The 22,348-nt window shown below is 38.4% G+C and overlaps 1 protein-coding gene across 1 annotated transcript in view; it reads right to left on the bottom strand.

Annotated features, from left to right (window-relative positions):
- Positions 1-22,348, bottom strand: part of LOC105229058 (glucose transporter type 1) — a 343,334-nt gene that overhangs the window by 162,304 nt on the left and 158,682 nt on the right. The window contains exon 3 of the mRNA XM_049458393.1: positions 14,853-14,925. The gene's annotated coding sequence lies outside the window, so the exon portion shown is untranslated. The remainder of the gene's footprint in view (positions 1-14,852; positions 14,926-22,348) is intronic.

Below are 22,348 nucleotides of genomic sequence, written 5' to 3'. Positions count from 1 at the left end.
TCTATGGGACCCTTAACATGTCCAGTTTCTCGGGGTCTAATCGCTACTTGGGTTTACCAATGTCGGTCACCTTCGGGGATTACAGCTTTACACTCTCCCTGGCAATCTCGTTACTAACTCGTTACCTTGCTGTGACCTTGAACCCAGTATAAGTGGGTTCACTTATTCCTATCAATACTTTTGGCCAATGTGCCTTCATTGCTTCTTTACTGTCTGCGTAGTCGTTAACTTAAGGGTTACCTGTTGATGCATCACAGACTTGCTCAGCGACTTTCCCGGTTACAAAAACATCTGTCATACTGCAGTGTTTCGGAACTCACTATCCCGAGTGGTATATTCCGACACCAACTCAGCTTTCACTAAGTTAATTCTAAATTTTCTTTCCCAGTTGAAGGATGGAATGACTTAGTCGGTGTCTGTCAGATTATGTGGACTAAGAAGTTTGGGGTTAAATAATCCGTCTGAGTGTTAAATAGTTTTTGGAGGATGGCGAAGGCTTCCCTTTGTATGGATAAACGTATGCTAACCGAATTATTTAAGAAATGGACTGTTTTTTTGATACTTTGGTTAAGACATTCGACTTTGTTTGACTAGTCGTTGGTCAGTAGTTTATTCCGCTAGCCTAACTGTGAATTATTTGATTCAAAAGTCTCGCATCTCTTATCAAATACCCTTTTTTATTCGAAGAATTTTCTAGTAATTTGAAATTTATTTCGAAAATTGAATTCGTTTCAGCGCTTTCAAAGCATTTTGGCAATTGCTCTATACAGCATCTTAATATCTCATTTGCACTCTATCAACATCCACAATCTACACACACACATTTCTGTATGACCATTAGTAAATAAACAGCAAGTGAAGTAAATAAATACCAAACTCTTTCTAAATCTGCAGTCTATGAGCATGAAACGAAAAAAAAACAGCGAAAAGCAAAACCTGACACACTTCGAATGCCGAAAACTTTGCCATTTGCCACAACATGACAGGCGCTGCCACGAGAAGGATGGAAAATTGGAAAATGACGAAACAGCAAAGTAAAAGTCACTCACAAATCACCAAATTTTCGCATAGTTAGTTACAGTGTTTTGCATATTCCGTAGCGGAAACAGCGAAACAAGCGCACGAGCTGATGAACTGGCGAACTGGCAAACTGACGAACTGACACTCACATGCCCGCCGATTCGCGCGCAATACAATTTCGCCTACAAAGTTGGCTCGCAAGTATATAGTATACATGTACATATATCCGAGTATGTAAGTTTTGCTTTGCCTTTTTTCTTCTAGCTATTACATTTGTTTCTGTGTTCCGCTATTTTGTTTGACTGAAAGTCGGCGAGAAAAACTTGGCAAATGCATTTCATTAATGTGAAAACTTTACAATTGACAGTGACTTTTCATTACAACACGATCTTATGGCCCGTGCCAACTCACTGCGCTGCATGAACTCCGAAGTTCATACATATACAAAGTGTTGTTCATATAGATAGTTACAAGTGATAAAAAATAATATAATATTTTGTTGCAGTCAGCATATTATACAACTTAAGACTTTAGTTATAATTACTTAAGACTTTTAGTTATAGATACTTAAAATTATTATTTAATATACTTGTAGTTAACTATAAATCATATTACATATACAGGGCTTTCCAATATGAGTGATATAATTTTTTCAAAACCAACCCACTAATTGTTATAGAAATTCAAAACTTTTTATTGAGTGTAAAGTACAATCAGTATTAATTAATTTTGAATTATAACACCATTCAAAAGTCCTCCAAGACCTTTCTGGAGGAATAAATCCAATTTTCGGGCACTGTTTCTAGCTAATTAAGTTGTATGTCATGAAGAGCACTTTCAATATTGACTTTTAAAGCTTGAAGAGAGCCTAGTTTATTGCTAAAGACCAATGACTTCAAATAACCCCACAAGAGGTAGTCAAATGGTGTTAAATCACAATTTCTTGGAGGTCATTCAATGTCACAATTTCTTCAAATAATCGAATCTCCGAACTTTTCTCGCAATATTTTGGTTGTTGCATGTGGGTGAATGGCACGTTGCCTCGTCTTGTTGGGATCAACTGTTGTCAAGATTAATTTCTTCCAATTGCGGTCATGAAGAGTTGGTTATCATCGAGCTGGTGACACCATAGAGCTTCATTTAGAAACAATTACGGAACGATGATTCCACCAGCTCTAAAACCACACTAAACTATCATTTTAGGTGAACATAATGGTTGCTCATAACTAATTTGTGGTTTTTTTTGTGTACCAGAATCGACAGTTTTTTTTTAGCCCACAACTCAGATAAAAGTGATGCTCATCGGAGAAGATGATTTTCTTAAAAAAATCGTTATCGTTTTCAAGTTGTTCCAAAGCAAAATCAAGAAATTCACGACGTTTACGGTGGTTCAATAGCTCCCGTTCTTGAGTGAGAACCTTGTAATACGGATGTAAGCACAAATCCTTTCTCGAAATCCCTCAGGTCGTGAGAAAGTCATACTTCTTGAGAAAGTGTTTGAATGTACATATAGTGGTCTTCAGAAACATTTACCTAAAGTACTAATATTTTCATTAGTTGGAGCGACTCTTTATCTTATTGACGCTTGAATATCTTGATAAGAATATGTACACTCGAAATTTTCAACAATTTGATGAATAAGCAGCACAGCTGGACGATTCTTACTCGTACTACCATAAAATGATAAAAGCGGAGGAAATGTGACAATTGTAGAACGATTTATTTGATAATAATATTGAATAATTTGTCAACGTTGTTCTTACGTATATCTTTCCATGATGAAAATGTAATCATTACTGATAACAATGAAAAAAAATTACAGAACATGGGATATTAAAAATGGCTGAAACGACAATTAGAAATCATATCATCTTTATTGGAAAACCCGGTATGTACTACAAATATATCATATTACTACAAACCGTTGTAAAATACATATATTCCAGTGTTTTACAAAGTTCTTGAAACTTTATGAGAAAAAGTGATATTGGAAAGGTCGATAGGTTTTGTTTTCTCTTTTGTATTTTTTTTAAGTCAATAGTTTTTAGTTTTCTTTATATTATATAGAAGGTTTTTTCTCAAACGGAAGTTTTTATTGACATTATTTGCCATAGAATCTTCGATTGTTTTCAGGCGCCATCTGTTGCTTCCATTAGCAGAAAGTTTGGATGGCTTGTACTACCACTGTTTCTAGACGCTTTTAAATAACTTCTTTAAGAAATGGTATTATTCCAAAAGCTTATTGCGTGATTATTTTATCGGTAGCAGATTATAAAAAAGCGCATATGAAAAATCATCAATAGATCTATTTCTGGAGATGATATTTATATCATTGTCCTCAACAATCGCGTCGTTAGTTCTGTTTTCTCCGAACGGACAAAGAAGCAAAGCAAAAGAGTTTGGTAGTGAACGAGGACAAGACGAAATATCTCCTGTTATCAAACAAAAAATCGTCACAATCGCGACTTAGCTTCCACGTCACTGTTAAGAGCCATAACTTTGAAGCCGTAAACTTCGTCTATTTTGAAACCAGTAATAACAATGTCAGCCTCAAAATTCAACGCAGAATAACTCGTGCCAAACAGGTGCTAGTTCGGATTAAGTAGGCCGTGACACCAACCACATTGTGGTAAAAAGCCAAATCTCAGGAATTACTCAATTAATATCGACCATATTTGGTATCTTATATTAACTTGACATTTCTATGTTCCAGTGCGGAGATCCAAGCTCCAATTGCGAACTTGTGCTAGAAAATATCGGTCAAACTGTGAGATATTTAATAAAATATCGGAGAAAGTATGTCAAAAATGAGTTAAATTATTAATTTATTTAGCCCTCATACACCTAATAGAAAGATTTTCGAACTTGTAGTTGACTTTATGACACATATATTCGCAAAAATTAGGTAAAAACTTATCCTAGACTTTATATAACTACAAAAATTAGCACGAGAAGGTCTCGTGCAAGTTGCACGAGTATTAAAGTTCGGTTATAACCGATCTTTGCTCTTTCTTACTCGTTGATATTTTTTTCGACCGTGGGTCATTGAGAAGGCCACAATCAACGCGGTAGTGGTGAGCTTTTTTTAGCGCCTACGTATATCACGTGTAACTGAAAAATTTTTAAATTGTTTCTTTTAAAAAACTTGATTTCGTATTCTTAAAATATGCACAAATAATAACACGCATATTGAAACAGAATTTTATTTTATAGAGAGGTTATATTTTTGGTATTATATCTGAGAGCGATTTTCGGTTTTTTTTTTGGTGACGATATGTAAGTCCTATCATTTGCCGGCATAAAATCAAGAAAACGACAATATGATGCCCAGCAAAAGGTATGGTACATAGAATAACAGTTACTATTAATATGAACGCCACTGTAACTACGTAACGTTGTAATTTTTGGCATATTGCAGCCGCTGGTTACTCAATATTTATTGTGCTAAGGAAACGTTTAAATATGAATTGGAAATGCTGGCAACGGGCACATAAATGAACGACTGCCTTCGCGGTGCACCAATTGGAGTGCGCTGTGAGAGACTTAACGCCTACATAAGATAAGCATTGGCGGCTGTTTGCATGTGTGAATGCAAGCGGAGCTGCAATGATTTGATGGTTGACTGACGTGAGCGACGTGCAATGCTTTCGGCCGGCTTTTGTTGTTGCCACAGCAATAGTTGCCCAAAAAGTGGCAGCAAGTGGCACACTATACTCACTATACCCAGTGGCCGCCCTTTTCCAGCGCCGTCAATTAAATACTAACTAAAAATATAAACACTGAAGGGTGGAGATTAACATAAGAAAGGGAAAATTATTAAAATTTTCGGCAATTTTCGGTTGTCAGCTTGTTACCCGCTTTTCGTGTTGCCACTCGAGTGCCTCGGAACGGATGGCATGCAAATAGCAGCGACTGCTTTGCGACACGCTGAGTTATGCTTCTGTGTGTGTGTGTATGTGTTTGCAACACAATCACAGTAATTTGAATGTTGCTCCCATTTTGCGATTTTTGACACTGCTTTCGGTTAACCGTCCGTGCAGCCGATGGTGGCGCAACCGCCAGCCTCTTTGTCTGCCAATTTGCGAATATGATACAAGCGGCAATCAGCTGCACACACACACACACATACATTCACATGTATATATATATGAAAATGTATGTATTAGTATATATGTGTGTGGCAATGCTTATAAACGTAAATAACAATAATAATAACTACGTGCAACACAGTTAGGTATCGCGTATGCAACGCTTATTTGTGTATGTGTGCGTGTGTAGCTTCTCTGCGGCATTCAAATTCAGTCGCCTTACGCCATTGTCCTTTGCATTTCGCTTACTCATGCCGTTTCGTCGCGGCAAAGCACTTGCCTTTATTTATTTGCCCATTCATATTTGCTTTCTATTGTTTTTATTGTTGTTGCGCTGCATGAATTTCTCGTTTTTTGTGCTTGGCGTTCAAAGCGTAGCGTTCAGCGTATTTAACACCTACTTCCGTTCCGTTTGACGTTATGCAAATTCGCGCAACACGGCCGTAATCAGCGGCGACCACCGCCAGACACCAGTTGACTCGGCGGCCTCCGCGCGCCGCCAACAACAAGCGCGCAACTCGAGACGCCACCAACTTCAAGCGAAGCCCGGCAAAGTCTTTGTTAGCCGACGTGTTAGTGTAGGTATGTAAATTTTTGTTTTTGTTGTTGCCTTTTTGTTGTCGGCGTATTGTGTACTAATATTTTGGCAGCTTTATTGCTGCATTGTGGCACTTTGCGTCAACCCCACGTGCTGCTCGTTAGCTGGAGTCAACGAAATAATGGACCGCCCCTTTTCTTTCTTTTTTGCGCTGCTCTTCGGCTGCTTGTTCAACACTGACTTTATTTGTGCGGAACATCAGCAATTACATATTATTTATTTACTCCTATTAAATTGTGCTTGGAAATTACGCTAGTACATCAATTACTTTACTTATTTGTTGTTTTTGTCTCAAAATTTATACTTGCCTTCAACTGGTCTACGACAGCGGCACTTTACTGCGTTTAAGTTGTATACATATAAAATTTGCAGTTACAATGTTAGGTTTTATTATTATACTTAATGGAGAAACTCTTGTGTTAATGTTGCTAAAGTTGCTAAAGTTTAAAGGTTCTACGACAAAACTTGCTGCAATTGCCACAGCTAAATAATTAAAACCGCAATTCTGATGAAGTTCATCAATACAAAAAAACATCGTAAAGTAACCCTGATGAAGTGTGAAGAGGAATGTGTTCAACTCCGCAAAGTGGGCAAATATAATAATAAAGCTCTATACAAAGGACGGGCTCCTCATTATTAGCTAAATATTATAATGAGCTACTTTCAAAATAGATTACTGTTATTCAGAGCTACACTATTCCACTGGAGTACCGCAAACCTCGGTTTTAGGCCCACTACTATCGAACCTAATGTAAGACGGAATGCTAAGAACACATCAAGCAAAAAATGTAAACAAAAAAATCGTATATGCGGATGACCTCACAGGGGTAGCAGTGTAAACCTCTGCATGACCACCGGATAAAATGCAATGACTGCTTGAGCTTGAGCTTGCAGAACATATCATAACTCCAGGGAAACGGAAAAAAAAATATCGCTCACCACATGAGAATCTGGGTATACTCTGCAGCCACAGTTAAAGTACCTCGCAATAAGAGTGATATCAAACGACTCTGCTGAGTTACTAGCCAATATGGCGCCGATTGACATCCAGGGAGACAATACAACTATAAATGAGAGGAGAGAATCTAAAGCAACGCGATGTGGCAGAAATGGGGACGAATTTCATGCACAGACTGATTCCCCACATACATTGGTGGATAGATGAACAACATGGGGACATAGATTACTATTTGACTCAAATACTCAGTGCCCATGGGTGCTTTAGAAGCTAATACGTATTATCCGACCTGTTCAGAGAGTGTAGAAGACTCTGAAGACGTACTGTATCGTTGCGGTCGGTTTTCAAGTTTAAGGGAAAAGCTGCAAGCCTAACTTGGCGCGCCTTTTTCGATCTTGACTTAAGCGGCAGCTTTCACTGAGATGATTGAACTTTGGTTTCCATGTCGTAAAAATAAACCCATGATTCGTCCCCAGCTATGATACTCTGGAGCAGATCTGGTTTATCGCAGACTGATTTAACTTCTTCTGATACTGCATCCACGCGACGCTATTTTTGATCGAAAGTGAAGTTTCACAACACTATGGTAGTCGGGAAGCATTGTTTCACAGACGTTAACGTGACGCTGTTTTTCGAAAAAACTTAGTGAATTTGGAACCAACTTTCACAATTTTTAGATTAAAATGATCTTTCAAAATGGTTTTCACTCAATCTTTCGATATTCCAACGATGCCAGTAAGATTCCTTTATTTTATTGACGTGTTGATCATTAGTTGATGTTGATGCCGGACCTGAAAATAGATCGTCGTCAACGCGTTCTCAACCCTCTTTGATTAATTTGTACCAATCATAAACCTTTTCTAGCGACAAATACATATTACCAATGTCCTCGTCAAAAAATGTTCTATGTTGTTTTTTTTTCTGAACCAGTCCAGTTCCCGCGATATTTCATTAAAATTTGTTCACAAGGGCTCTAAACGTAACGTAGAATTCATATCGAAGGTTAACCGAAATGTCGGATGTAATTTAGTTCTCAAAATTAATTATATGTTAATTTCAGTGAGGCCCAACTAAACCTCACCAAAAAAGATATATTTGTATTCTACTCGAACTTTCAGGCCTGGGAAGTTATCTGACAGGAGGAATTTTAAACGATCACTGGTCTTTGCAATCATTGCTGCTCTCTGAGAATGTATTTGCTAATGACCTATGTTGTTCCACTGTCCTTTCGTTAATAGTTGTTATATGCAAATTCTAAGCCTTTGGAGTTAGGAATGAAAACTACTTACTGGGGAGGTACTATCTGTATTATACCTCAAGCACATTTGAGAACAGACTCTTCCCCACCCATGATTGAGCATTTTTTGCGCTCTCATAACATATTGTTTTAATATATATTTTAATGACAGATCCGCCTGCCTATTGACATATTTCAAACTTTTTGCTGTAAGTTTCTGGCTTGCCTAACCTAACTTTAAATAACGCTTCATTTCAGCACATTTCATTTCGCTCCCGTTTCATTTCATTTCGCTTCATCGCATTTCTTGCGATTTGTCTTTGGATTTTATTTTTACACAAACATACAAATGTTGCACACCACCACAAGTGACGCAGCCAACAACACTTTAAGCGCTTAAGCCCTGTTAATTTCTTCAATCAATCCAAAACGCAACATTCAACCAAATTGGCGGCAAGACAAACCACTCACACACACACACACACACACAGAGACGCGCGCACACCGCTGTCAGCCGTAAAAAGTGACGGAAATGTACTGTTAGACTTGACACGATCGATAAAACGAAGATAAGAGTTTCCGTTGTGTGTCACTGTTGTTGGTGCTCTTGTTGCTGTTGATATTGTTGTGAATCATGTTGTTGTTTTCCTATTTTTGTTGTTGTTTTCTGTTGTTGTTGCGCACGTTTTTGTTGTTGTTCTTGCCCACGTTCTTATTGCTGTCGCCATTGCCTGCAGAGTGGCTTCCTGTTGCTTTTGCGCCTGCACGGACAGTAACGACTACAAAAACAACAACAACAACACCGTGACAAACACCAACGCCAAAGCCATTACCAACTGTGTTGCAATTATTGTTTTGTCGTCTACATTTATTGCTGATATGGCCATCACTTTGCTAAGTGTACTTACACACACACACATACATGTACACTTGCGTCTATATACATATATATATATACAATATTTATATGTATTTGCAGTGTCGCTTCATTCAAGTTGTCCACTTCGACTTTAGACGCTGCTTGCGCTGTAGGCGATAGTTGTCACGCACATACACACACACTTGCAATACATACATATATTCACATACACATACATAAATATGTATAACTGAATATAAATATAACTATGTATGCACAAATTGAGGTCTATATGTGTGTGTAAGTATCATTTGCTAGCCTAACTAGCTGTCTAGGATGCGTATGTGTATATGTACGTGTGTGTTTTTGTATTAGTATTCTACTAATCTTTGGCTTCTTCCTACCATCATACACTTCTCGGCCACTTTTGTTTACTTTAGTTGCTGAAAATATATACTTTTTTTCTAACATCCTCTCTCGCTGCGCCTGTGCTGCTCTTGTAGCCGTCGCTGATAGTCATAGCATAGTTTTAGGCGCTTAAGGCGTGCTGACTGCCAGGGATAATGGCAGCATTAAAGTGCGACTGTGAGCAAAAGGGTGCAGAAGTAGCGCGTACATATGCGCCAGGCTAACGGCAACAACAAAAACACCAAAAGCATTTGCAGCAGAAACAACAACACCAGCAATGACAGCAGCAGTGACTACACAATGACAGGCAACAATGACAAAAAGGCTAAGTGACAACTAAACTTAATGGCACTCAACACACACTGAGGCAGCGGACATTAGCCTCATTGAATTGAATAGCACAAACAGAAGAGACAAAATGGCGAAACGAGACACAGCACGGAGCGCACATAGCATATACAGTTCAACCAGCAACAACACGCAGCGTAGCGGAAGGGCGCTGAAATTGGCGCAAATGGCGCTGTGTGGCCTCACACAGGCTCGCCTGTTGGGTATTATCTACTACTGGAAGGTGCCAGTGATGAGTTGGTAAAGCATGACAAAATATTAGGACCACATTAAGATAACACGCTGTGAAAGCAGCAGCACAAGTGACGTACAAAAGCGAGCAGCAAAAACTAGGAAACCACTCAAACTCACATGTGTGAGTGGCGTAACTACACATACTTATATATTGATAGCTTTAAATCGCAAAAAAGTTCAAAAAAGAAAGCGAGCAATATTGCGACAAATGCGAAACGGATAATGCAAGACAGCCTGGCCTCGGCCGAAAGCGATTTTGACATACCAGCAGCGGGTTGTAAACATAAACGATCACAGGCCGAGCAATCTGGACAAGTGAGTGCGGTAAGTGAGCGCACAACAAAGGTATTAAATCACCGTTATATGACGCCATTAGATGGACGGCCTATGGTGGCTTTTGTCGCTTGTGCTGCTTGTCGTACAATTTCCGTATCCGCTGTGTAGTTGTCAGACAGATTTAGTGAGCGCTGAACTGGCACTGAGAACTGTGAAGATTGTGTGGTGTCTTAATATGATTTAGTCTGTCTTTAAGGAATAAAAGAAAGAAAGTTTTCTATATAGATCGGAAATAAAAAAATCAACTAGATATACTATATAGTAAGACTATCTATTTATATTAATTCATATATATTTTTAATTAGCAAAAAAAATTTTTGGCAAAGTTCAGTTTTACCATCTGATCAAATTTGACCCGGACTGGAAACATAAATTTGTACGAAGTCTATTTGCCATATGTCCGAAGAAAGCCCCGTTCCCTCCCCATATAACGGTACTGATCAAAACTACTAAAAGCGCATTAAATCAGTAACTAAATGGACCAGAGACGTAAAAATTTGCCGCTGGAATAGTATGATAGATAGGGATCCGGGTAAAAATTTGCGAAGAACATGGCACCACCCACCTTTTGGTAAAATCCCATATTTCGCGACCCGAATGACCGATTTCGACAAGACCGATGACAAGAATGAGCGGAATCGTGCAATAACCACTCCTACTTCCCATATAGCACAACTTTAAACTCCACTTGATTCGTTCAGTTTCAAGTACACAAGTCAAGAAGCAAATAATATAACGGGATAAAACTTTGCACGAATAATGTTTTAGTGTGCGCCACTATGACCAAAAATTGTTCAAATCCAACAGAAAGTGTTCAAGCCCCTAGGTACGGAATATGTGGACCCCTGTACCTATAGCTGACGAAAATGCCGGTCAATGTGTGATATATATAACTGAAATTAGGGGGTAGTGATTCTCTGACAATGGTGTGTCAAAAATGGGTTGAATCTGACGAATCCTTCCCTTATCCCCCATATGCCTAATATACAGATTTTCGAACTTCCGGGTGACTTTACTCTATATGATTGTTTGTTTAGTATGTGACATGTTAATAGTATGCGGTACATGAAAACAGGAGATTTTCCTAGCGTCAATATCTGTCAAACAATCATCGGAAAATACCATGATACGAGTAAATGATAAATAATATGAAAGAAGTATTTTGGGGTGACTACTTTATTAAAACCACAAGTATTTGAGTTAAGAAAAGTATTCAGTTAAGGTTATAAAGTTATCGATAACTCAAATCATGTGAATAGACATTGGGTGGATAGACATTTTATTGACGATAACATCGAAAAAGTGAAAGAAAGAGTGCATCAAAATAGTTGTGTTGGCAACGGAAGGATGATAGAAGAAGGTTTTGATAATATATTATTTTTTGAATGGAGAGTGTTAAGGCTGAACTGGGCTGTATCAAAAGATATGCTATTTTATAATCTTTTGCACAAACGGCGCCGTGTAGCGGTCGCAAAATAGAAGCTTGGCAGCGTAGCTGACGACTCTACATTCATCAAACGCTTCATTACAGGTGACGAGAAGTGGATTTATGAATATGGCTTTGAAAAAAATTCTGAAGGCATTGACGGCCATCACAGCTGAGGCTTATATTCGTACGAAGCATTCGAAACTTGATTAAGCGTTGACAACTTAGTAGCTAATTTCGAAAACGACTATAAAGGTTTATGTTAAAATGCGATACATAGGGTTTGATTTTTGGTCAGACCGACGGTATTACTCAACAAAATTTTAACAAGTACAATACACCGATTATAGCAATCCTTTTATGTGCATTTATTCAACAGGTTTCAGTTTTGACAACTACAGAAATCCGAGAGATCCGAGAAAAATAATGGATGCGATAGCAATTTGAAGAAGTTTTTAATCGTTTTCATTGATTTTAGTGTACAATGATTATTCGAGATTTATTTGAGAAGGAACTGCTGCCAATTTGAAATACGGAACCTCACTTAGAGATCTTTGTGTGTTGGCAGTGATTAATATGGCAAATAATATTCAAATTTCGAATTAAAATCTAAATGGTTGATTTAAATATTGTATAAACATCCGATTATTCAACCCTGAAAATATATAATCCGGTATCAGCAAAAAAAAAAAACACCCTTGGTTTAGAAAGACGGTTTGGAAAGAGCCTGTTTTACTTATTGTGAATAGTTAACTCGACTATAGTCGCTCAACCGGTGTCTGCGCTAATAAAGAGGAAGAAGTAGGTGTGATCTTGCCAAACCGAAAAACGACTTTCGGGATTGATTGGTGGATTTTAATACAATAGCTAGGCGGATAACTAGGAATATTATAAAAACCCGTAATAGAGAATGGAAATGGAATAATTTTTTAAACGAGAGACTAAGTATTACAGCCTCAAAGCGATTTTAAAGGGCCTAGTTCGAGTATTGAACAGAAGAATAGATCCTCTATTATGAAAAAAGCTTAATTCGGACAGAAATTCCCTTCGTTTTTAAGCAAATATTAATATATGCAACATTTCTCATTCTTCTCTACGATCGCCTGCAATGTAATCAGTGCCAAGAAGAGTGATAACTAAAAGTCACAAAAAGGATCTGGGTCATAATAAAAATTAGTTTTTTAATGAAATTTCAGTAAATAAATAATATTTTAAATTTTACGATGTTTGGTACATCATAACTAAATTCTTACATTTGTATGCAGATGTATGTTTGGTTATGACATTTAAAGGCGTAGACAATTTATCACTTCTTACACACACATACAATCACATGTACATAGAAGAAGAGTAAAATGCAATGCGAATTCCCTTGAATGTCATTTGCTGACTTTCTCACTGGAACCCTCAATGTTGGACCTGAAAACCACCAACACATATGCCATTAACCACCGACACGATACATTGACAGCTATACCGAGCAGTGGAATGGTCGGTGCTCGTCATTCACTCACGAAGTGCTCTGCAAGAGGCCACTTACAGTCTTTATTTTCATTTTTTTTTTTTTGTTTTTTCTATTTAATTCTGTTTGTATGATTTTATTTTATCTCGAATGCTTGTGTGCTCGTTTGTAAACAAATGCTCGGTTTCAAGCGCTAAAGTGTATAAATAAGCATAGAAAAGCAGTTATGTGAGCAGCCCAAAGTCATCAGCACTTTGTCCGTTATAAATGACTGCTAAGCAACGCATAGACCCACACTAGAGCACACACGTAGAACACATTGCCCATAAGCGTTACCACACATACATATATACATATGTACATTAGTTCGGTTTTGTCTTTTTGCAGTCTTAAGTATGGAGTTTTTTTGAAAAACTGCTCATTATGCTGGCACTTTTAATAAATAGCGCACCTGAAAGCGATGAATTACGAGTGGCGAAGATAGTTTCTGCATTCAGAGCTATGTTTTTTAATTAGTACACTTTTAGTTTGCGGATTTCGAAAACGAAGAAACTTTTCCCGTTTTGACATTCTACAAATGGCTTGCGAATACATTACAGGTTGGTTAGTGGAGGCAAAAGAAACAAACAATTCGTTATACCCTATTTAGTAAATAGAGAAGCAATATTGCTATGAATGGCATGAATGCGGACTTAACCTTTTCAAATATTTCAAGTGAGCTGTAACTTTACTTGGAGGTCACTGCTGCCATCCTGTCATTCCTGGTTAGACATGTGTTTGGTTAAAAGTTAGAGCAATTAGGTAGAAAGAGTAAAACAAAATGTTGACAACATTCTTCACTTCCATAGGATGAGGACGTAGAAGTATCAGAGGACTGAGGTACAATTCAAAATGCTTTCTAAAACAATTCTAAGTAACCGATATAATGGGTAGTCGAAAAAGTCGAAAAGTCTTTCCACATAGTGTTGGAAAGTTGAGATTTTAACCTTCATTTAACCATTCGGGGAAGTTGAAACAAGTTACAGCTGTTTAAAAATGAGGGATAATATAATAAATAATGAATACATTCGCAATATTTTGAAATTTTTGTATAAAAAAGGGAAGAATGTCACGCAAGCCATCAGTATCAGTTCCTGTAGCACAACAATGGTTCGCTCGCTTCCGTTCTGGAGATGTGAAAGATAGACCTGGCTCTGGTCGACCTGTCGTTGAAAAAGTCGATGAAATTATAGAAAAATTGACCAAGACCCTCACATAAGCAGCTATAACATCGCTAAGGAACTTGACATTCATCATCAAACGGTTTCGAACCATTAAAAAAAATGCTGGCTACAAAAGGAAGCTGGATGTTTGGGAACCACATGAAATGTCTGTGAAATGTTTAATTAACCGAAAATATCTACGTTTCTTTGCTGAAACGAAATGAAACTGAACCAATTTTGAAGCGAATGATAACAGGAGACAAGAAATGGATCAAATACGGCAATAATGTATGAAAAAGATAATGGTCCAAGCGTGGTGAAGCTCAACAAATGATCGCAAAGTCAGGATTGACGCCTCGGAAGGTTATGTTGAGTGTTTGGTGGGATTGGAAAAGAATCACCCACTATGAGTTGCTCCAGGGAGGTCAAACGATTGATTATACATTTTTCTATCAACAACTGATGAAACTGAAATAAGCAATCGATCCAAAAAAAAAAAAACATAGAAGCCTTACCTTTTTTGGCTTCTTTCAGAATGGATCGCTTTTTATAAGGCTTAGTTGTAAACTGACTAGCTTGAAGCTCAGCTGTTTGGTACCAACACAAGCTCATATATAACACTACATACACACAAAAGCATATAGTACGGATATTCATTTATAAATCTGGCACTCACCAATCGCATGCTGTCATTTCCAACGACCCACTCTCTTAACGACAAAGCAATGTAACGCTGCAACAACAGCAATCTGCAAGTAAATGAGAACAAGAACAAACATTTCATATAAGTAGAACAAGACAAATGTGCGAAAAATCCTATCAATCATTTTACAGCGCATCTCACGCCTCTCCAACCCTTCTCCCTTATATGAGAATCTTGACATACACATCTGTATATAAACCTGCATACTCCCTTATAATTTTTGCAACATTTTTGTTGTGATTACATTCTTATTTTATTTCCTCTTTTGTTGGCTTTTCTTTTGCCTTCGCTTGCAAATACCCCGAAGACGTTTTAAATCGTTTTAAAATAGCTAGCACGTTCATAAACCGTCACCCACACCGGCCATCCTTTGCCAGCGAGGACTTGACTTGACTCACAACTTGCCAACTGCCACAGCTAACTGCCTGACATGGAAGGCCAGTCTTCCGCTCGTACTCTGCTCCACTTTCAATATTTTTTTCTTCATTATTTTCTTTCAATGTTTTTGTTGCATCTTTATTGTTGCAAATCTGCGAGAAATAGACGCTGGGGAGAAAATCGCAAACAACAAAATTTTCGCACTCAGCCAAGACTGTGTGGCACGTCTTCCATCAAATCTGCTGACACAATGCTCGAGAAAAAATATTATATGGACTTTATGTAGTATGTGTTGGTGTGTGCTGAGAAGCTCTGGGTAGTGGAGTCTTTGTTCCTAAATTTTGGTTGCATTATTCATATTCATAAATATTTGAAACACTCTGTGCACTGAGACTAAATTACGACGAAGATTGAACTTTCGAAGGTTTAGCACGAGAAATTATATACAATAAATTTTTGGAAAAGTCCGTTATTGAAGACGAAATAATATTCTTATGAGAATGGGTGCTGTAATAAAATACACGCTATTTACTGCTTCAAAGATTTTGGTTTTCCAATACGATTTTAATACTTTTTTTAAGGATCCTAATAGGTTAAAGCAATTAAAGTGTTAATTGGCTCATAATAAATGTTAATCAATTAAGCTAGAATAATTAACATTTGATAGGTGTCCGAAATATATTTTGGATTAGAACTTTAGGACTACTTCTTGAAACGTCGCGTCAAAACATCTTCCTTTCGAATATACGCTTTTTCGATCTCATAGTACAAACTTTACAGGATTGTATGGAAAAACTTTATCTCTATTAAAGACTAATTGAGCAATTAGCAAAATGTTTATCTAAACTTTTCAACATTAATAAAGAATTACTGATTACTTCTTATTCTTCTTTGGTACTACCCATACGCGGTGGGTCGGTCTTGCTTCTATCATTTGCGAGATCATACCAGTTGTACATCCCAAGTGTTGTCAAGCAGTTAAGTCCCCAAGCACTTGCCCCTTCCTTTGTGTGCTCGGGCGCTCTTGCTTCCGTTGTCCACCCATGAGTGTCGCGAATGGAAGGAACTTTCCTGTAGAACATCATCTTTCACGCAAACAAGTGAGGCTAGAGCTCATACAGTTCGTGGTTCCATCTCCTTCAACATTAACCGATTACGCGGACAGGTCTAAAGACTTTGCATAAAACCGATCTCTAGAATGCACGAAGGGCCTAACTCATCTCGGTTCGTCATCTATCATGTTTCTGCGACGTATAATAGGTCGGGAAAGATGAGAGACTTATAAAGTGTAATTTTTGTTCGTGTGCTTCACAATTGCCTACCGATCCCAAAGTAGCGCCCGTTGGTAAGAGTTATTCTGCGTTTGATCTCCAGATTTAGATTTTAGGTTGAATTTATACTGCTTCGAAGACATACAATTTCCTTAACTCTTTCAAGATGTGAGGAAAATATGTGTGCGGCCTCCAGGTGAGCAACTTTGACTGAGATCCGGCAACCAACCTGAAAGGATTTGAGAAAGAACTTGGAAATTTTGTAGATTAGGTTTTTCTAGACAGATTCCAAAAAAAAGTTGTATCGAATGCATGTATCTACCCAATATTGTATGCGTACAATTGAGCTCGTTTTAGTCCATAGAGAGAGTTAAGTTACTGGGTACATGAGAAGTAGCAAGTCTTTAGGATGCCGCCCTTGACACGAATTTCAATAGATTTTGTGGCCTTACTATCGATACTTCTTCCAGTGGCTTATACCGTGGGCCACTAAATGCTTACATCGTAGACTTGCCTTGCTCATAACGTTTCCTACAGTCTTCTGAATTGGTCAGTTCTATCCGGTAGGCATGTGCCGCCACCAAATTGTGACCAGTGAGAAGGAACATCATGCCGATAGCGAACTAGGGTTAAATCCTTCATTGCTGCATGACTCTGGAGTTATTTGCTGATGCATTAGATACTAGTTCCGCGGCTTTCCCAATAACAAATATCTGCTTGAAATGCTGTCTTGCGCAGCAGTATATCTCCATTTTAACTCTGTCCTCCATTTAGCTTTTCATAAAAATGTTTAATGTATTGCGTATAACTAACGTGCCATTATCCACTATTTTCCAGATCTAGCGCTTTTCAGATGGCTTTATGGAATTTTAGACAATTTCAAAGTAGGGTTGCCAGCTGCAAAAAGTTTGTAAACTGCACTTAGCATTAAATATGTTCCAGATCTGAGGTGCTTACGAAGGCTTAGCAGAAATTTAGTTAATTTTTGTATTGGAGTTGCCACCTGTGGAAAACTTAAAAATAATAAGGATATAAATAAAAAGTTTCAAAATGATTTCTAGTATAAGGTTTTGGAAAAGAAATAAATGTAATTACAAATTTTTCGGATAGAGCGCTGCCCCCTGTAAAAAATCTAGAACTTTCATCAGTAAAAATGACATGAAAAAATCTCTATCAATATTCTCATGAAGCGAGTAGCTTTGTATTTTTTTCAGTCAACAGAGGCTCTTCATTGTGTTGCGTCATTTCAGATCATGAGTATAAAGAAGGAGTCGAATAATTTCGTAGAATATATCTTGTGCCATTAATTTTGCTATCACTGCCGCAGTGTTAAAGCAGGATTCCGCGAAAACATCAATAATTTTTTTCATATTTTTGTTCACTTTATCGAACCAGGTTCTGGTAAATCATCGACATTTTTAGCCACTATATATCGCTGTCTCTACCTCTGTACAAATTTAACGCAAAAGATCAACAAAACTGAACCTTTGTTGACAATGAATCAAAGACAAAGCTTCCCTCCATCGGCACGCGAAAGAATTAAACGAAATCTTTCATTAACTGTCGGTAAAGTCGACCACGCTCTTACTTGACAGACTGTAACGTGCCATTACGCAATATTTTCCAGACCTAGCGCTTTTCAGATTTGTGGAATTTTAGATAATTCCAAAATAGGGTTCTGTTTGTATAACATAGAAAATATGTTCCAGAACGAGGTGTTTACGAGGCTTTGCGAAAATTTAGATAATTTTTGTATTGGAGTTGCCACCTATTGAAAGCTCAAAAGAGCTATGAAACCATGAACTATTCAAAAAAGACTTTCGAAACATTTTCTGTTTTCTGAGATCTGTAATTTATACATGTATTGCAAAAGGATTACCGCCTTTCAAAAAAACACAACACAAGTTAAGACGTCAAACGCTCTCTAAATCACCCTTCTTTATTAAATGGGAACTCAATATTTTATTTGAAAGAAAATGCGCCCTTATGTGCGTATTGATACATTTAAACTATTGTGTAGGTGTTAATGAGACTTTAAAAGTTTATAAAACTTTCGAACACAAAAGCAAATACTCAATCTGCGAAATATTTAGTGTGAAACACGCTGGCCGCTCCATCTATAACTTCTTGATATTTGAATGATTAAGTGGCAAAAGAGCACCGCCGACAATCTCCTGACAAGATAAGCACTCAAAGGATGCCAAAGGATAAGTGAGAAGACAACGAAGCCAAAACTGCAAAACCAAAACAACGCCAACCACAAAATAGAAGACGGAGGCAGCACAGAAGAATCAAAGTTCGGCGAAAATACGACACGAAAAAACAAAAAAACGAAGAAGAAATTATACTCCTGTGACCTGCTTTCAGCAAAAGCCACAGACCAGCTACCCAACAATGCCAGCGTTAATGCGCAACTAAAGAAGAAGAAGAACAACAACAACAGTTATGCAGTAAGCGCAGCCACGAAGCTGGTAGCTAATGAAAATGAGCCGTGCACGAAACAAAAGGGCAAAAGTGAGTGGAAAAATTGTGAAGCTGTAAATTTACTGGCGTTGCATGCCACACGGTGCATGCGGCAAAGTGTAAGCAACAAATTGTGCAAAATGTTTAAAGCTAAATAAGCTTGCTGCCGCTCATATTTCTTGCAAACTTGCTGCTGCTAGCTGCTGTTATTGTTGTTGTTGCGGATGCTGTTATTGTTTCACCAAGGCAAGCTGCATGCAACGGCGGCAACGCGGGCGGGCGGCGCGCTAAAACATGCAAAGAAGCAGAGCACTTTGAAATCGACACTGCAAATCACTGGCTTGTCTGTGGCACAACAACAATAATAGTAACAACCAGTGCACTAACAACAACAACAAGCAATGCAGCGCAGCGTTAAAAGCAAAAATAGATTGCCAAGACATCTGCGGCTCATAAATGACGTCAACGCGAGCATTTGCAGCTGCCACTTGGCACTTGACTGCAGCGGCGTCGCGCCACGCCTGCCTGCACCACGGCTTCGTTTTCCAACTTTCAGCAGCTCCTCTTGTGCAGCGCCGCCGCCATAGAGAGACGCTGCTCTACTTGAGCGCTTCTTATTGCTGCGCTAATGTGTGCCATTGTGTGTGTGCGTGTATATATACAATATATATATATGTGTGTTGGTATATATAAGTGTATATGTGTGTTGCTAGTTTTCTTCTTTCACTCCAGCAAATCGACACAACACATCGAAGGTCGGCCGCCGCTGCGCTGATCCTATGTTCCCCGCTATATTGTGTGTTGCATACATTTAGGCGCAGTAGCTAGGCAATTGTTGGCATTGCACACAATCATTCACTGTTCATGAAGCAAATCGTGAAATCGTGCTGCAAATTTTCAATTCTCCCCAAGAGCAGCTTCCCATAAGCAGCACATAAAAACATTGCAAAACCAACAACAACAGCAAACAGACAAAGTGAAAAGTCCTGGGAGAACAATGCTACAGAAATTCAAATTCAAAATCCAAATCAAAACGAATGGGAAAATGTAAAACTGGCGAAGTATGCATATAAACACAGTAAGTGCAAATGAAAAAGTCATATTGAGCAGCTACAAAGAAAGCCAAACGAAGACAAGCTGCATTCGTATAACGGTAAGTTGATGGAGTGTTAAATGAAATTCACTCGCTTGTTGGCTGCTCTGTCGAACTATCGAGCAGGCAAGCAAGCAATGGGGCAAGGCAAACAAATCTGCGCCGAAAGTGCATTGAAAGGTCTGGATTGCCTGAGAGCAATGGAGTGAAAGTTTTAAGACACGTTCACATCATCACGAGTGCAGGTGGTTTCGAGACCACCCAAGTGCCCTTCATTAGCTGATACAATAATCTTGCCGTAAGGTTTTGTTTTAAGTCAGCAATTTCAGAGAGTGTGGTAGATAATTGCCAAAAAATCTTGCTAGCCGCTGCTAGTAACACTAGAGCTACCTAGTCGGTTTCAAAAATCATAATAGTATCCAAAAAGTTGGAATTGAGGTTTCTAAAGGCTTACGATCAATATTTAAAATTTTCATTTTTTTTAGTACACCTTAGAAGTGATTTTTTTATTGTGTAAAACATTTCATGAATTTATACTATATATTCTCCAATTTGAGCCAATATTTTTTGATATATTTCAAGCAGTTTGGATTTTGATATCACGATTTGAGCTAAAGGTTCTACCATCAAACCTGGAGAATATGATGGATAAAAACAATGGACTAGGAGTTAACCTGAACAAAACAGAACTGCTGCTATTCACAAGCAGAACCAAAATACCTCAGTTTCAACTTCCGGTACTAAACGGTACAACACTCACTCTAACCCCCACAGCTAAATACTTGGGGGTGGAGTTTGACACCAAAACTGTTCTGGAAAATAAATATAGAAAAAAGAATAAACAAAGCATACATGGCCTACTATACTTGTAAGAGAATCGTCAACAAGAATTGGGGCCTCAAATCAAGTATAGTCATGTGGATGTACCTATACTTACATATGGAGCTCTGGTATGGTGGCCAGCGCTAAACAAACAATACAACATTAAAAAATAAATGGTATACAAAGAGCAGCATATGCGGGCATTACTGGTGCAATCAGGTCATGTCCGACTGATGCGCTCAACGTGATCCTGCATCAACTACCAATAGACATTTTTATTCACAAAACAGCAGCTATTGCGGCGATAAGAATAAAAGAATTGGGAGGTTGATACTATGAGCAGAACTACGGACATAGTGTAATCCTAAACAAGTTCACCATTAATAAATCAGACTGCATTCTCCCAAAGCTGGACTTCAATAGACACTTCCAAGGTGAAGATACCATCTAGACGAGAACGGAGAAGAGGTTCAATTGCAGAGGAGGATACCATCTCAGTCTATACCGACGGGTTCAAAATGCACTGCAGAGTAGGCACGGGGGTATTCTCCGCTGATCTTGGCATATCTCTCTCTATACGTCTACCGAACTCGGCTAGCATCTTCCAGGCAGAAGTACTAGGTGTAGAAAAGGCCTGCGAAGCTCTATTAGAAAACCGCGGGAATATAAATAAAGCAGCTATATTTACGGTTAGCCAGGCGGCGATCCTGGCCTTGTCTTCACCCATGACAAACTCCAGTATAGTTCACAACTGCAAGAGAGCACTAAGCTCAATAAAAGACAAGCTCCAACTAAACTTGATCTGGGTTCCCGGCCACAGGAACATTTTCGGTAACGAAAAAGCAGACGAGTTGGCAAAGGCAGGAGCTTTCCTCAACGAATCCGAGGCGGAGCTAATACCAAGCCCGCTAGGATCGATCAAAGGAGAGATCAATAGACAATTTCAACAAGTTGCAAATAACAGGTGGAAAAACATTACAAAATGCGTCATAACTAAACAATTATGGCCAACATATGACAGGAAAAGAACCAACGACTTATTAAATAGGTCAAGAAAAAGTATTTACAGAGTAACAGCTACCACAACAGGGCACTGGCCATTTGGGGAACACGCATCCAAAATGGGTATGCCCTACAACGACATCTGCCGTGGCTGCGGAGTAGCAGGGAACAAGGAAACAATCTTCCACTTTCTCTGCGAATGCCCAGCTCTAGCACAGATCCGACACAAAACACTTGGAATCCATCAAGCACCAAACCTTGAATGGATTTCCACTAAAAGCATATCGGACATAAGTAGTTTCATCGAAACCTCAAAATGGTTTGAGAGAGAAGGTGAAACGTAATAGCAGATACAGGAGGTTCTACGAACAGTGTATCAAAATGGCACATCAAGTGCTAATTGAGCCCGATAGGGCTGCACTCCTACCTACCTATGTACC

This window comes from Bactrocera dorsalis, chromosome 5 (genome assembly GCF_023373825.1).
Source record: "Bactrocera dorsalis isolate Fly_Bdor chromosome 5, ASM2337382v1, whole genome shotgun sequence".
Taxonomy (NCBI): Eukaryota; Metazoa; Arthropoda; class Insecta; order Diptera; family Tephritidae; genus Bactrocera; species Bactrocera dorsalis.
This window is presented reverse-complemented; position numbering and strand designations above follow the sequence as displayed.